Consider the following 13,150-nt stretch of genomic DNA (forward strand, 5'->3'; position numbering starts at 1 on the left):
GGGGAGTCTCACCTTCCAGCCCAGCACCTCCTTGCGCTGCTCATCCATGCGCCCTGCCGTGTCTCTGAAACTCCGAGTGCTCTGTCTTCGTGGCTTGTCCCTCTGGCCAGGTCATTAAAATCCTCCCCTTCCAGGGTAGGAAAGTCCCAGCAGACAATTGTCCGAGGCAGCCTTCTGCTCCATGGCCGAGTCTGCGCCGCTGCCCCAGTGGGTGGGGTGGGAACCCAGGCTCACCCGCTACTGCAGGGTCCAGCCCAGGGGGACCCTCTGTCTAGCAACGATGGGCTGCTTGCTGCCAGCCCCTCTCACTATTTCCCTGGAGCTCTGCCGGCTCACCCCCTCTCTGGGCTTCCCAGCCCAACCTTCCTCCTTCCAGGGAATCACTGCTTCACTCCATAGCCCAAAACACACCCTGCCCCTTCTCCCAGGGAGCGACGGTTGCCAACTTCCTGGCTTTATACCATCCCCACCTGCTCCTTCCCAGCTGGGCTCCATCAACCTTTCCAGCCTTGCTTCTCCCCAGGTGCTGCTTAATTAACCTCATTTAACCGGATTTGCCTTGCCTGGGCTGGACGCTCCCTTGTGCCAAGCACCGCACAGATGCTCAGGGACTGGCACCCCTTTGTGGCAGGCACTGCTTAGACACACAGCAACAGACCCCCCCCACTGTGCCCAGCGCTTGGCAGACACACAGTAACTGAGACGGGAACCCATTGTGCCGAGCAGTGCCCAGACAGTTCTACCCCGGAGCAGCTCACCGTGTAGCCGGCAGCTGATGGAATCTAGTGGCTTGGTCAAAGCAATGGGTGAGGAGTGGTGGGGTGGAAGGACAAGGGAACCATGTGATCGTCTTTTCATAGCCTTTAGGGCCAGAACAGACCCTTGTGAGTTTTGCAGTTTCAGGGTTAATTGCATCTCTGCCCCTTCGTGGCAGCCCCTCAGAGCACACACCTCCGGTTGTCACCTCTCTCTGGGCGGAGAGCCGTCTGCCTCTGCCTCTAGACCAGGGATTTCAGCTGGAAACCGCCCTGCAATGTGCTGTGACTAGCTGCACAGGTCTGAGCACCTGTCGTTTGCGCTGTCTCAGGGACAAGGAGAAGAATGACCAGTCACCTGCCAGATTTCACAGCGCACAGTCCATTTCTGTTAGCACAAAAGCATCACAGAGAGTATATACAGGGGTCCTGGATCCAAACTCCAAGTGTCCCTGCGAGTGAACCCCAAGGGGGTAATGATTAACCAAGGGCGAAACAAGGAGTGATCTTTGCAGGGGCGTCTGGGCTAAAACTCACTGCTATGTAGAGACCAGAATTGAACCCAGGAGTCCTAGCTCCCTGCTCCCCCACTCTAGCTCACTGAACCCTCCACTCCTCTCCCGCATCCAGGAATAAAACCCCAGAGCTAAACAGAGACAAATCCCAGTCAGCAGGGTGAGTACCACTGGCAGAAACGCTCAAGGGAAGCAGTGCATGCTCTGGCTTTTGAGGTCTTCAAGTCAAGATTGCCTCTGTGGATGACAGGCTTTCCGCAGGCACGAGTTACTGGGCTTGGCCCTCTATGGTGAACTTCTGTGGCCTGCCAAGGCCTGGTCAGGGTAGATGATGCTGCTGGTCTCCTCTGGCATTAAACACCGAGCAGGCTGTGAATCCCTGCATCTGGACACACTGCCTGGCAGGTGTTCAAGCTGCGAGGTCATGGCCAGAGCCCTACGCTCTGAGAGCTCCCTTCACCCCTTTACATCTCCCTGACCAACCTCTTCACGCAGAAGGAGGATTTGTCCCCCCAGGTGAAACCAACGTCGGACTGGAAGGGTTTGAGGGTAAACGTTCTTGTGGTGATTAGCCCAGAGTCGCCCACTTCAGGGTCCTTGCACCTACTTCTGAAGAAGCTGGTACCAGCCACTGGGGGAAACCTGGCTGGAGGGGCCTCGGTGCTGATCCCATCAATAGAAATAGAGAAACTGCCTAACTGTTTCTCTGCTCTGTTTAATTTCTTCTTCAGCTCGGAGGTGTCTGTTCTCTCTGCAGCTTCTTATAACCCTGCACCCTCCCTGTGCCCTTCCCTGTGTTCTCTGCCCTTTCCCCCTGGTGTATTGCACTCCCCTGGGTCACTCACAGCTCCGCCAATATTAAATCCTGGACAGTTGCTGTGTTTTTAAACACATCATGATGCCCCCCCGCCCTCCATTGGCAAACTCCCATGGGCATTATCAACATTGTCTGGGGCACAGCGAAGGAGATCGCTCATGTATCCCTGAGTGAGGCAAGTCCGAGGGCCTTGCTAGAACGGACTGGTGGTGCAGATTGCACCGGGTGCTAACTAGGAACATTACACTGAAGCTCCTGTCTTTGCTTAATTTAATGCAGCAGTTCTCACAGCAAACTGCTCGCACTGATATTCCAGGCCTGGCCTCCCTCTCTGAGTCCCGCGCTCTGCTAGGAGGTGCTGTATTGCAGAGTGGAAGGGGTTACTCAGTAGGATGTGCTCTCTGCTTGGAGTCAGTGCTGATCCGTGTCCCAGCCAGCTGCGAGGGGAGCACAGTGTTGCTGGGAACATGGTGGGGGGCTCAGTAGACGGCCTTGTTCTCTCTGAGTTCTTGCTGATCCCATGTCCCAGCATGAAAGCAGGGAATGGTCGTGGGCTCTCAGCAGGGGATGAGCTCTCCTGAAAGTCAGAGCTGAGCCCCAGTTGCGAATGCAGCGCTTGGCTCCTGGCGAACTCACGGCACTTTTTGGTCAAAGCAGATGTTTTAACCTTCAGTTCCTGGCTAAATCCTAACTCAGGCTATGTCTTCACTGAGGGTGGCAAATTCGCCGACTTATCTGGATCGACTGAGTGATCAGTGAAGACCCGCTCAGTCAATCCAGAAATCGACATATTAAGAACACCTTCTCAAGTGGCGTAGCACTGTGTTGACGGGAACGCAGTTCCCGTCGGTGCTGTGCAGTGAAGACGGCGCGCAGAACAGGAGCACAGAAGTCAACGGGAGTTACGCAAGTTTTTTGCATAGCTTGAGTAACTCCGGCCGACAGCCACCAAATCTCTGAGGTAAGTGAAGACAAGCCCTTAGTTAATTCCATGCTTGTTATGCAGACAGCTCTAACGTAAGGCAGCTCGTGCCCCAGCTGGCATAACTCACCCAAGCGCCATTGGAGTTAATGCCCCTATGCCTTTTTACGCTGAACAAATTCACTTGGACTGTTGGTTGTAATGAGCAGACTCTAAAGTGCATGTCTATACGTGGGCAAGTCTCCTTTCAAAGGAGGCCTGGGCAGGAAATGGTTTTCCCATCCCATGAAAATTTTTGATATTTAGACATTTTTCTTGTCATCAATCGGGACAAAAAGTCAAAATCTCAAACTTTTGTGTACCAAAAATCTGGAAAAAAAAATTCCATTTGGTTGAATCAAAAATGATAATTTTTAATATAATTTCACAATGTTTTATTTCATTTTTAACCATTTTTTCCCTTTTATAACATTTTTAGTGTATATTTACTAAAATTTCAAAATGAAGTCATTTTGACTCAAAAAACCAAAACTTTCTGGTTTGACAGTCTTAAAACAGGAGGCTTTCACCACCTAGAAAATGTTCTAACCACAAAATATTTTGAGCTGTGTTTTCCATTGAACCCAAAACTGTTTTGCAAGCAGCTTTGGTTTTGCTGAATTGGCATTTTTCAACAAAAACAACACAACATTTCAAAAGAAAATTCCCATCCAGAGCTGCTATTTCAAAGGTCCTTCTTCCTGGCAGCTGGCTGCAGTGAGGACAGCAAGGGGAGAAGTCAGGCGACTCTGAAGGATAAAATTTCCACTTGAGTGCGTGCATGTCTCTGGTTCCTCTATGACCCCCCCCCATCTCTCCTCATGCCTGTGAGGTAGGAAGGGTTATCAGCCCCATTTCACAGACTGAGGACTAGACATATTAAGTCTAATACTCCCAAAACTGTCCAAAAGACCTGGGCTGCTGTGGTGGAGGCCACCCACCTCCTGAATGCTTTCTAGCGGCTGGGTACAGTCCCCAGCTAAAATCTCTCAAACGCATCATTAAGGATCTACAACCTATCCTAGCAGATGATCCTCACTCGCTCAAGCCATGGGAGGCAGACCTATCCTTGCTTACAGACAGCCCCCCAACCTGAAAGAAATACTCACCAGCAACCGTACACCACACAACAAGAACACTAACCCAGGAAACTATCCCTGCAACAAACCCCGTTGCCAGCTCTGCCCGCACATCGACTCTAGTGACACCATGACAGGTCCTAACCACATCAGCCACACCATCAGGAGCTCATTCACCTGCACATCTACTAATGTAATATATGCCGTCATGTGCCAGCAATGCCCCTCTGTCATGTACATTGGCCAAACCGGACTGTCACTACGCAAAAAAATAAATGGACACAAATCAGACTAGAAAATGGTAACATCCATAAACCAGTAGGAGAGAACTTCAGTCTCCCAGGACACTCTGTAGCTGACTTGAAAGTTGCCATACTTCTACAAAAAAACTTCAAAAACAGACTTCAGTGAGAAACTGCAGAGCTGGAACTCATCTGCAAACTTGACACAGTCAAACTGGGTCTGAATAGAGACTTGGAATGGTTATCTCAGTACAAGAAGTAATTGTCACTGTTCACACATTCTCACCTCCAAATCAATGGTTGTGACTAGGCCTCAACTACTCTAACTGATTGGACTTTGCTAACACCTACTCTCCCCATTGTTGTTCCTTACCCTCGGATGTATATATATATATACACCCCCTATCTGATTTCTATTTCTTGCATCTGACAAAGTGGGTTGCAGCCCACGAAAGCTTATGCCTGCAGAAATTAAATGTGTTAGTCTTTAAAGTGCTACAGGACTCTCATTGTTTTTGCTGTATACAGACTAACACGGCTACCCCTCTGGAACTGAAAATTTAAGTACACTATATCCAGTGAACCGTTCTTGTCCACATGTTTGTTGACCCCCCTCAAAGAATCTCAGATTGGTGAGGCGTGATTTCCCTTTACAAAAACCATGTTGACTCTTCCCATACAAATCGTGTTAGTTTCAGAGTCGGATCATTCTGTTCCTTACTATAGTTTCAAACAATTTGCATCTTACTGAAGTTAGGTTTACCGGCCTGTAATTGCCGGGATCACCTCTGAAGCCTTTTTAAAAAATTGGTGTAACATTAGTTATCTCCCAGTAATCTGGCACAGCAGCTGATTTAAATGATAGATTACATCCGACAGTTAGTAGTTCTGAAATTTCACATTTGAGTTCCTTCTGAACTTTTAGAAGGAGGCCGTCTGGTCCTGGGGACTTATTACAGTTCAGTTTATCAATATGTTCCTAAACTTCAGGCCAGTTGCACAGATTTCTCACCTAAAAGGAATGGCTCAGATTTGGGCACCTCCTTCACATCCTCAGCTGTGTCGCTGTGAAGGCTGATGCAAAAAATTCATTTAGTTTCTCCACAATAGCCTTATCTTTCTTGTGCTCTTTTAACATCTCATTTTTCCACTGGCCTCACTGGTTGTTTAGCAGCTTCCTGCTTTTAAGGTACTTAAAAACATTGTTGCTGTTGCTTTTTGAGTCTTTGTCTGGCTGTTCTTCAGATTCTTTTTTGGCCTTCCTCAGTGTATTTAGGGGCCCCTGTTACAATGAGTGTCCCCAAAACTGACTGCACCCAGGGCACATCCAGTGAAGGCTAATTGTCAGGGCACAGTGTCTAGCCAGCCCCAGCTACCTAGCCAGACTGCAGGCAGGGCCCTCTCCTCAGGGCATGAGGCAACCTATGGCAAGAAGAAGCAGCTATCGGCAGGCAAAACTCCCGCGATATCTCCTATGGCTGTGCTGGTTTCATCTCTGGGAGCACGTCAGGACATGGTCAGAGGCAGGGACACTGTGCACCCGTGAGAAGTGTAAGGCTCCAACAGTTTTGAAATGATTTCTCAAGAGCCCCCATGGAGTTAAGCGTCCTTTTCTCATTTCAAAGAGATTTTGGTGCCTAACTCCCTTAGACGACTCTGAGAATCTCAGCCTGAAGAGCCACTGGGCTTCTCTCACCATAGGCTCTTTTGGAGGCCTGCCTTGGCCTGTTGTATGCACTAATGTCAATCAATCAATCAATCAATCAATCAATCAATCTCTTGTACCATTTGGTTTCCAGTGGCTGTAATCTGGAACAGCGCACACCAGCAGTAGGCAGGAAGAGAGGAAAGATATGATTATCCTGTCTAAGGCCACTACCGGGCCAAGGAACGGGACAGGCCCAGTGGTGCTGCCCAGGGGACAGCCGCCAAATTGGAAGGGCTAGAAAGGAGACGTTATGTTGCCAAATGACCAAACGAGGGAATTGAAAAGGTGGGTGAAGCTGTCTAATGGTGTGTAACTTTTGAGCCCAGAGCACTGGAGAGCAGAGGACAAATATACCATGGAATGAATTCTGTGCACAGTAGCAGACCTTACGGAGGGAGAAATGGGCTGTTCTACGTGTGTCACCGGAGCTTAGAGTGGGAAAAAGGCGGCGATAGCCAAAAAAATCCATTAGAGGAGAGCAGAGCAACAGGCTCTCGGGCTGGGAAATTGATACTAGATGGCAGCAAGATGAAGGAAATGGGGGGAAAGGGGCAGAAATACTGAGCATTGACAGACAGGTTTCAGTAGCCAGTACAGTCATGGGAAATCTAGACAGTAAAACGGCCATGGGTGGAAGCATATTGAAAGGATGAGCTATGGGCAGCTATTTATTAGAAATGCCCATTAGGTGGCAGCCTCTGTTGAATATTAATCGAGGGACAATGCAATTGTATTATAACAGGCCATCAGCTTGGACAGGCATCGCTCAAAAATTTGAGCTGGTGTTTCATCATGATCCCAAATACTTCTCACATCAGATCATTAGACTTAAAAAAAGACATAATTACGCAAGTCCCATGGCACACATCCCACTGGGCATTGTTAGCCACAGAGCTTGGGAGACACGAAATTAACCAAGTGGGAGAAAGTTTGAAGTGGAACCATATTAAGAAGCGTGAGGACCGAACACTGATACATAGGCAGCATTTAAACTAATCCAAAGGCAGCCCCTTTTCCAAAGGTAGATCAATGCACCTGCTCATCACTTCAGGTAACTGCAGGTCTCTGCATTGAGAAAACCCAGTTTCTGCTGGAAGAGGAAACACAAGAAGCTCAGCTGTGGATCCTGGCTCCTGGCATCTTACCTGGAGAAGTAGGAGCTCATCGCTTCAGGCTGGGGCTGCCCTGGGGTGACAGGTGAGCACCGACTCCCCGACAGCGTTTCTCTCCCACCTGCCCTCCCACAGACAGGGGCGTGAATGTGCTTTGGGAGGAGCAGAAGGACGAGGCAGGTGAGGTAATATCTTTTATTGGAACAACTTCTGTGGGTCTCCAAGAGAAGCTTTTGAGCTACTCTGAGATCTTCTTCGGGTGAATGTTAATGGTTTTAACCACACCTTTCCCCATCAGCGCCAGTCGGCGTCCATAGCACTGTTTAACAGAGATGTAGATTGACACACAGCTCTTGTGGCAGGTTCTCAGTTGGGGATCTGCCCCCCGACACAAAAAATTGGTTACCTTGATTTATACCAGCTGACGGTCTGTCTCAGGGTGTCCCATTTGGGTGGCGAGTGGAGATGGAGTCTTACTAGCCCAGATCACACATGCCACATTCGTTCTAGACTCTGAGTTCAGGGACAGCATCTTTTACCACCCAGTGTCTTCTTCCTATATTATCATCCCACATTCGTTATGGCGAAGAGGAGTCCACCCTGATAACTTTGGAGTCAGCCCACTTCAAAGAACAAAATCTGATCTGGCTTGCAACAATGTGGGTGATTAAGGATCACACCAAATGCAGATGCAGCATGACAGAGCAAAAACCCATAGACGTACATGAGGTCTTTTCCCTATAAAATGGGACAGAAAGATGAAGGCTGGAGGTTTGGGTCTACATCACCATACCAGCCAGGACTACCAATGTGCATCAGCAGAACCTTGCTCCTCACCCTCATGCTACAGTCACCTGGCTGGTGACTACCATGAGCACCAAGAGGCTGGTAACTATAACATCTCTGAGACCCCTATGTATGTTTGTCATTCTCCCTGTCTGTGTGTGCCTGTCAGTGTGTGTGAGTGTAAATGAAAGCATCAATTGAAATATGTGTCAATGCAGTATATTTTCTGTGTTATTATTTACCAAATTTCTGTATTCACAATAAACGCGACTCGTTGCCTTATCCCCTGAAAAAGATCCCGTGATATTTGTTATTTGAACAGCAATAGAATACAACAGCAGATAAAGAAATGCTCTGATCTGCCTTTTTAGTACTCTGCTACCAGAGCAATGGACTGTTCTTTCTGTAGTTATTGATCTGATGTGGCAGACGATGGTCTGCATGGCTACAAATAATCTGTTCTTGAGTTGAACCTCCTGGCAATTTGCTCTTAAGTCGACACTCAGTCTGTGGTCAGGAGAGGAAGGGGAGATTATCAATATCTTTTGAAAGAATTCACAAGACTTGATTAACTTTTAACTCTTTGTTCTTCTGATTCAATCGCAGAGTTCCTTTTCCTGTTCCTAGACTCAGCTCATGGCAGACACAGACTGGAGAAACCAAATGACCATCACTGAATTCATCCTCCAGGGATTTGGGAAACTCCCTGACCTGCAAATTCTTCTCTTCGTGCTGTTCCTAGTGATCTACATCACAACCATGGCCACAAACACCCTCATCATGGTGCTTGTTGTGACTGATCGGCACCTTCACACCCCCATGTACTTCCTCCTGGGGAACCTGTCTAGCTTGGAGATCTGCTACACCTCCACCATCCTGCCCAGGATGTTGGCCAATCTCCTGGCTGGGGACAGAACCATCTCACTCAGTGGGTGCTTCACACAATACTTTTTCTTTGGCTTTCTGGGAGCTACCATATGCTATCTCCTAGCAGCAATGTCTTATGACCGGAATTTAGCGATATGTAAACCCCTGCACTATTCCACTCTTAAGAACACCAGGTTTTGTCTCCGATGGGCTGCTGGGTCCTGGGTAAATGGTTGTCTGGCTACTACCATCTTAGTCCTATTCCTATCACAGTTAATATTCTGTGGGCCAAATAAAATCGACCATTTCTATTGTGATATCATCCCAGTGCTGGAACTCTCCTGCAGTGACACACACCTGGTCATACTGATGGATTTCATCCTAGCCTGTGTAGTCGCCCTGCTTCCATTCCTGATAACCCTGACATCTTAAGCGTCTATCATCACCACTATCCTGAGAATCCCTTCCACCACCTGGAAACAAAAGGCCTTTTCCACCTGCTCCTCTCACCTCATCGTGGTGACAGTTTTCTATGGAACCATAATGATCGTTTACCTGCTATCGAAACATGTCATTGCAAGAGCTAAACAAAGTGTTCTGTCTTTGCTATACGGTCCTGACTTCCCTGGTAAACTCCCTGAGAAACAGCCTGAGAAACAGGGAGGTCAAAGAAGCCTTGAGCAAAGCCATCGGTAAATGTGGATTTCACAAAACCATGCAGAGACTGCGAGATGATAACTTAAACTGAGTTTTTCAAAGCTGCCTGGTAATTTAACCAATCAGTCCCCATTAAAATGAAGTTGAAAACTCTCATTGAAAAATCTCAGCTCCAGTGTGAAAAATACATAGATAATCTGCAGAGAGCTACTGAGGGTGTTTATGGTCCCATGCTGTGTCCATGTAACAACACACAGGAAAGTGATGCTGAGGACAGCTCTGGCACTCTCTCATTAATAGCTCTGGTACTGTGTGTATCATAGTATTTTTCTCCTTGGTGTTGGCTAAACATTTACCCTATTGGGTGTGGGTGCACAGCATCGGAACATGCACAGTGCTGTTCCATTGTACGGCATAAAATTGACTAACAATCCACATAAATCCCTGTGTACATCCCCTGTTCATTGTTTCTCTCTGTTAGATAATAAAGTCTTGTAATCAGGCAGTCGAATTCAAATAAAACACAAGAGGTGACATCATGTTTGTTGCTACAGTTTTTTATGTCCCTGAGAACTCAGCAGAAAATCCAGGAGGAACTCAGGTCAGCGTCGGGAGAGAAGTGGCCATAACAATATTCCCATCAGGGCGTGTTCAGCTGGGCACCCACCAGGGGATACACAATTGTAACCAGATTTTTATGTCCACTGAAAAGCCATTTTTGATCAAAATAAATGTTTTCGCAATAAAACTACTAACTCCTGGGGCAGGATATGTGGGGAGGTAAGCCTGGAAAATCTGCCACCCCTGAAAATGTGCTTATTGCCATTAAAGGCATGTACAAGGTCATCGAGATGATCTGTAACTGCTAGCGGCAAATATCTCCAAAGGCCGGTGATAGGGAACTAGATGGGGAGGTTCTCTGAGTTACTACAGAGAATTCTTTGCCAGATGTCTGCCTGGTGAATCTGCCCACTGTGAGGTTCCCCTCTGCAATCTGGACTGCTGTACAGCTGTGTCACCCCAATCCCTCACTTCTAGACCCCAACTAGCACTTCCTTCACCATGTGAACACCCCACTTCTGGGTCAGCCCATGCATAGACTCCTGCAAGCCAGTGTCTCTTACCTTAGCCAGTGAGTGCTTCTGGCCAGCCACTCACAGGATTATGCAATACCGTGACCCCCGGCCAATATGTCTGGTCCCAGATGCAACCCTAGGAACTGCCATCTTACAGAGTTCACTAGACTCTGCAAGCTCATTGGTTAGTCAATTTATTAAAGAAATTGATATGCACCAGCTCTGTCACTCCAAACGAAGTCTCCACACACACATTCAACACACGTGCACTGCTTCAGATAAAACAAACAAATACATGTATTAAGTACAGAAAGATTTTAAAGTATAAGCCAGAGCAATATAAATCAGATTAGATCAGGATAAAATAAAAGTGAATCACGGCTCATTCACCTGCATATCCACTAATGTTATATATGCCATCCTGTGCCAGCAATGCCCCTCTGCCATGTACATTGGCCAAACTGGACTATCACTACGCACAAGGATAAATGGACACAAATCAGACATAAGAAATAATAATATCCATAAACCAGTGGGAGAGCACTTTAATTCCCCAGGACATTCTGTCTCTGACCTGAAAGTTGCTGTACTTCTCCAAAAAACCTCCAAAAACAGACTTCAAAGAGAAACTGCTGAATTAGAAATGATCTGCAAATTTGACACATTCAAACTGGGTTTAAACAAAGACTTGGAATGGCTGTCTCACTACCAAAGGTAAATTACTTTGCTCGCCCATTCTCACCTCCTACTCCATGGTCGTCATTAGGTCTTAAGTATCGGACTCCACCTCCTCCATTTTTCTCAATGCACCTGGATATCTATAAGATTCCTCTATGTTACCTATTTTCTGTATTACTGCATCTGAAGAAGAGAGCTGAAGTCTCTCGAAAGCTTATGCCTGCAAATATTAAATTTGTTAGTCTTTAAAGTGCCACAGAACTCTCGTTGTTTTTGCTGCATACAGACTAACACGGATACCACTCTGGAACTATTCTAAACTAAGCTTAACACTTTCAGGAGCCTTCCAGTCTGAGATGGGTCTCACCACAGGTTAGCTGGTCGGCTCACAACCAAGTTCCCCCACCCAGCTCCCTGTGGCCAGTCTTGATGTTGCCTTGTAAATGGATTGTAAGAGAGAGGTCACAAGACCAAAACGTCTCTGCCTTTAACCTGATGCCCCTCGCCACCCTCTGGGGTCAGGTGATCGGCTATGTCCGGCATGGTTTCCTCCCCTTGAGTCAAAGAGCATCACCTTATCAGATGCTCAGGTCAGTACGTTTCTCCTGGAAGAGCTGCCTTAGTGAGGTGTGAATCACCTCTCTGCTTTTAGTGGTTGCCTGGACCTACATATCCTAACAATATGAGATACGCATCTGGGAATATTACATAGCAGAGCCTCAGCCAACACACGACATTGCTGGAAATATGCTGTCGTGACAATAACATTCAGTGTGTCACGTGCATTTCAAAAACACCGCACATGACATACTTTGCATTAAACAATACAGTTACACTGGAAGAGTAAACAGGAAGGATACACAATCACACCATAAAGGTGTACATGGGGTACAATGTCTCACACCCACATGCTCAGCTTCTAACTGGTTGTCAGATTCGGGGTCGAGAAGGAATTTCCCCTGATCAGATTGGCAGAGACTCCAGAGCTTTTTGCCCTGCAGTACAGCACGGGTCACTTGCAGGTTTAAAGTCGTGGCAAGGGTGGATTCTCTGTATCCTGACATCGTTAAACCATAATTTAAGGACATCTGTCACTAGGCCAGAGGTGAGGGGTCTGCAACGGGAGTGGATGGGGGAGGTTCTGTGGCCTGCAGCGTGCAGGAGGTCAGTTTAGATGACCATGACGGTCGGTCCTGACCAAGTCTATGAGTTTATAACCATCTGCAAACCAGCCATCTCACTGGTGCACACACAGACCAGATGCAAAGAGCCAGGCCCCAGCAGTGACCTCCGGATCCTTCCCCAGGAAAGGCTTTATGGCTCTTACATGGCCTAAGCCAAGCTGGGACCAGCATCAGCAAAACAACTGCAGCAGGCTCACTAGGCCCCTGGAGGCAGGGCGGTTGGGCAAACAAAAAGAGTCGACTCACAAGCCAGGGGCACTGGACTGGGCAGAGCCAGCTGGGGGTTTGCCATGGCACACAGAGAACTGAGGCCGGGCCTGGGGCTGGGCCTGTCAAACGGTCCCCGAGGAGGGACCCTGCACATGGTCTTGCAGGGCAGAAACCGCTCTGCTGCCGCCAGCTGCACCCAGCAGTAGAAAGGGAGGGGACCTGTTACAAAGAGGGTCCCCAAAACTGACTGTAACAAGGGCAGGCCTCAAGAGGACTAATTCTCAGGGCACAGCTGCCCAGCCAGCCCCAGCTACCTTAGACAGCTCTGCTACACCCAGACCCTCTCCTCAGGGAGTCAGGTAACCTACAGCAAAAGGAAGCCGCTACCGCCTACCAACGGGCAGGACTTCTGTGGTGCCAACCATGGCCATGCTGGCCCCATAATGGGAACACATCAGGGCCCGGACATGGCCAGAGGAGCTCGGCACTGGTAAGAACTGTAG

The 13,150-nt window shown here is 48.1% G+C and overlaps 1 pseudogene; it reads left to right on the forward strand.

Moving 5' to 3' along the window:
- Window positions 1-8,611: 8,611 nt before the first annotated feature.
- LOC137157925 (olfactory receptor 6N1-like) lies at window positions 8,612-9,590 on the forward strand (annotated as a pseudogene).
- Window positions 9,591-13,150: the final 3,560 nt, after the last annotated feature.

The sequence above is a fragment of the Emydura macquarii genome, unplaced genomic scaffold (genome assembly GCF_026122565.2).
Source record: "Emydura macquarii macquarii isolate MOO-44397 ecotype Brisbane River unplaced genomic scaffold, CSIRO-AGI_Emac_v2 contig_1630, whole genome shotgun sequence".
NCBI lineage: Eukaryota > Metazoa > Chordata > Testudines > Chelidae > Emydura > Emydura macquarii.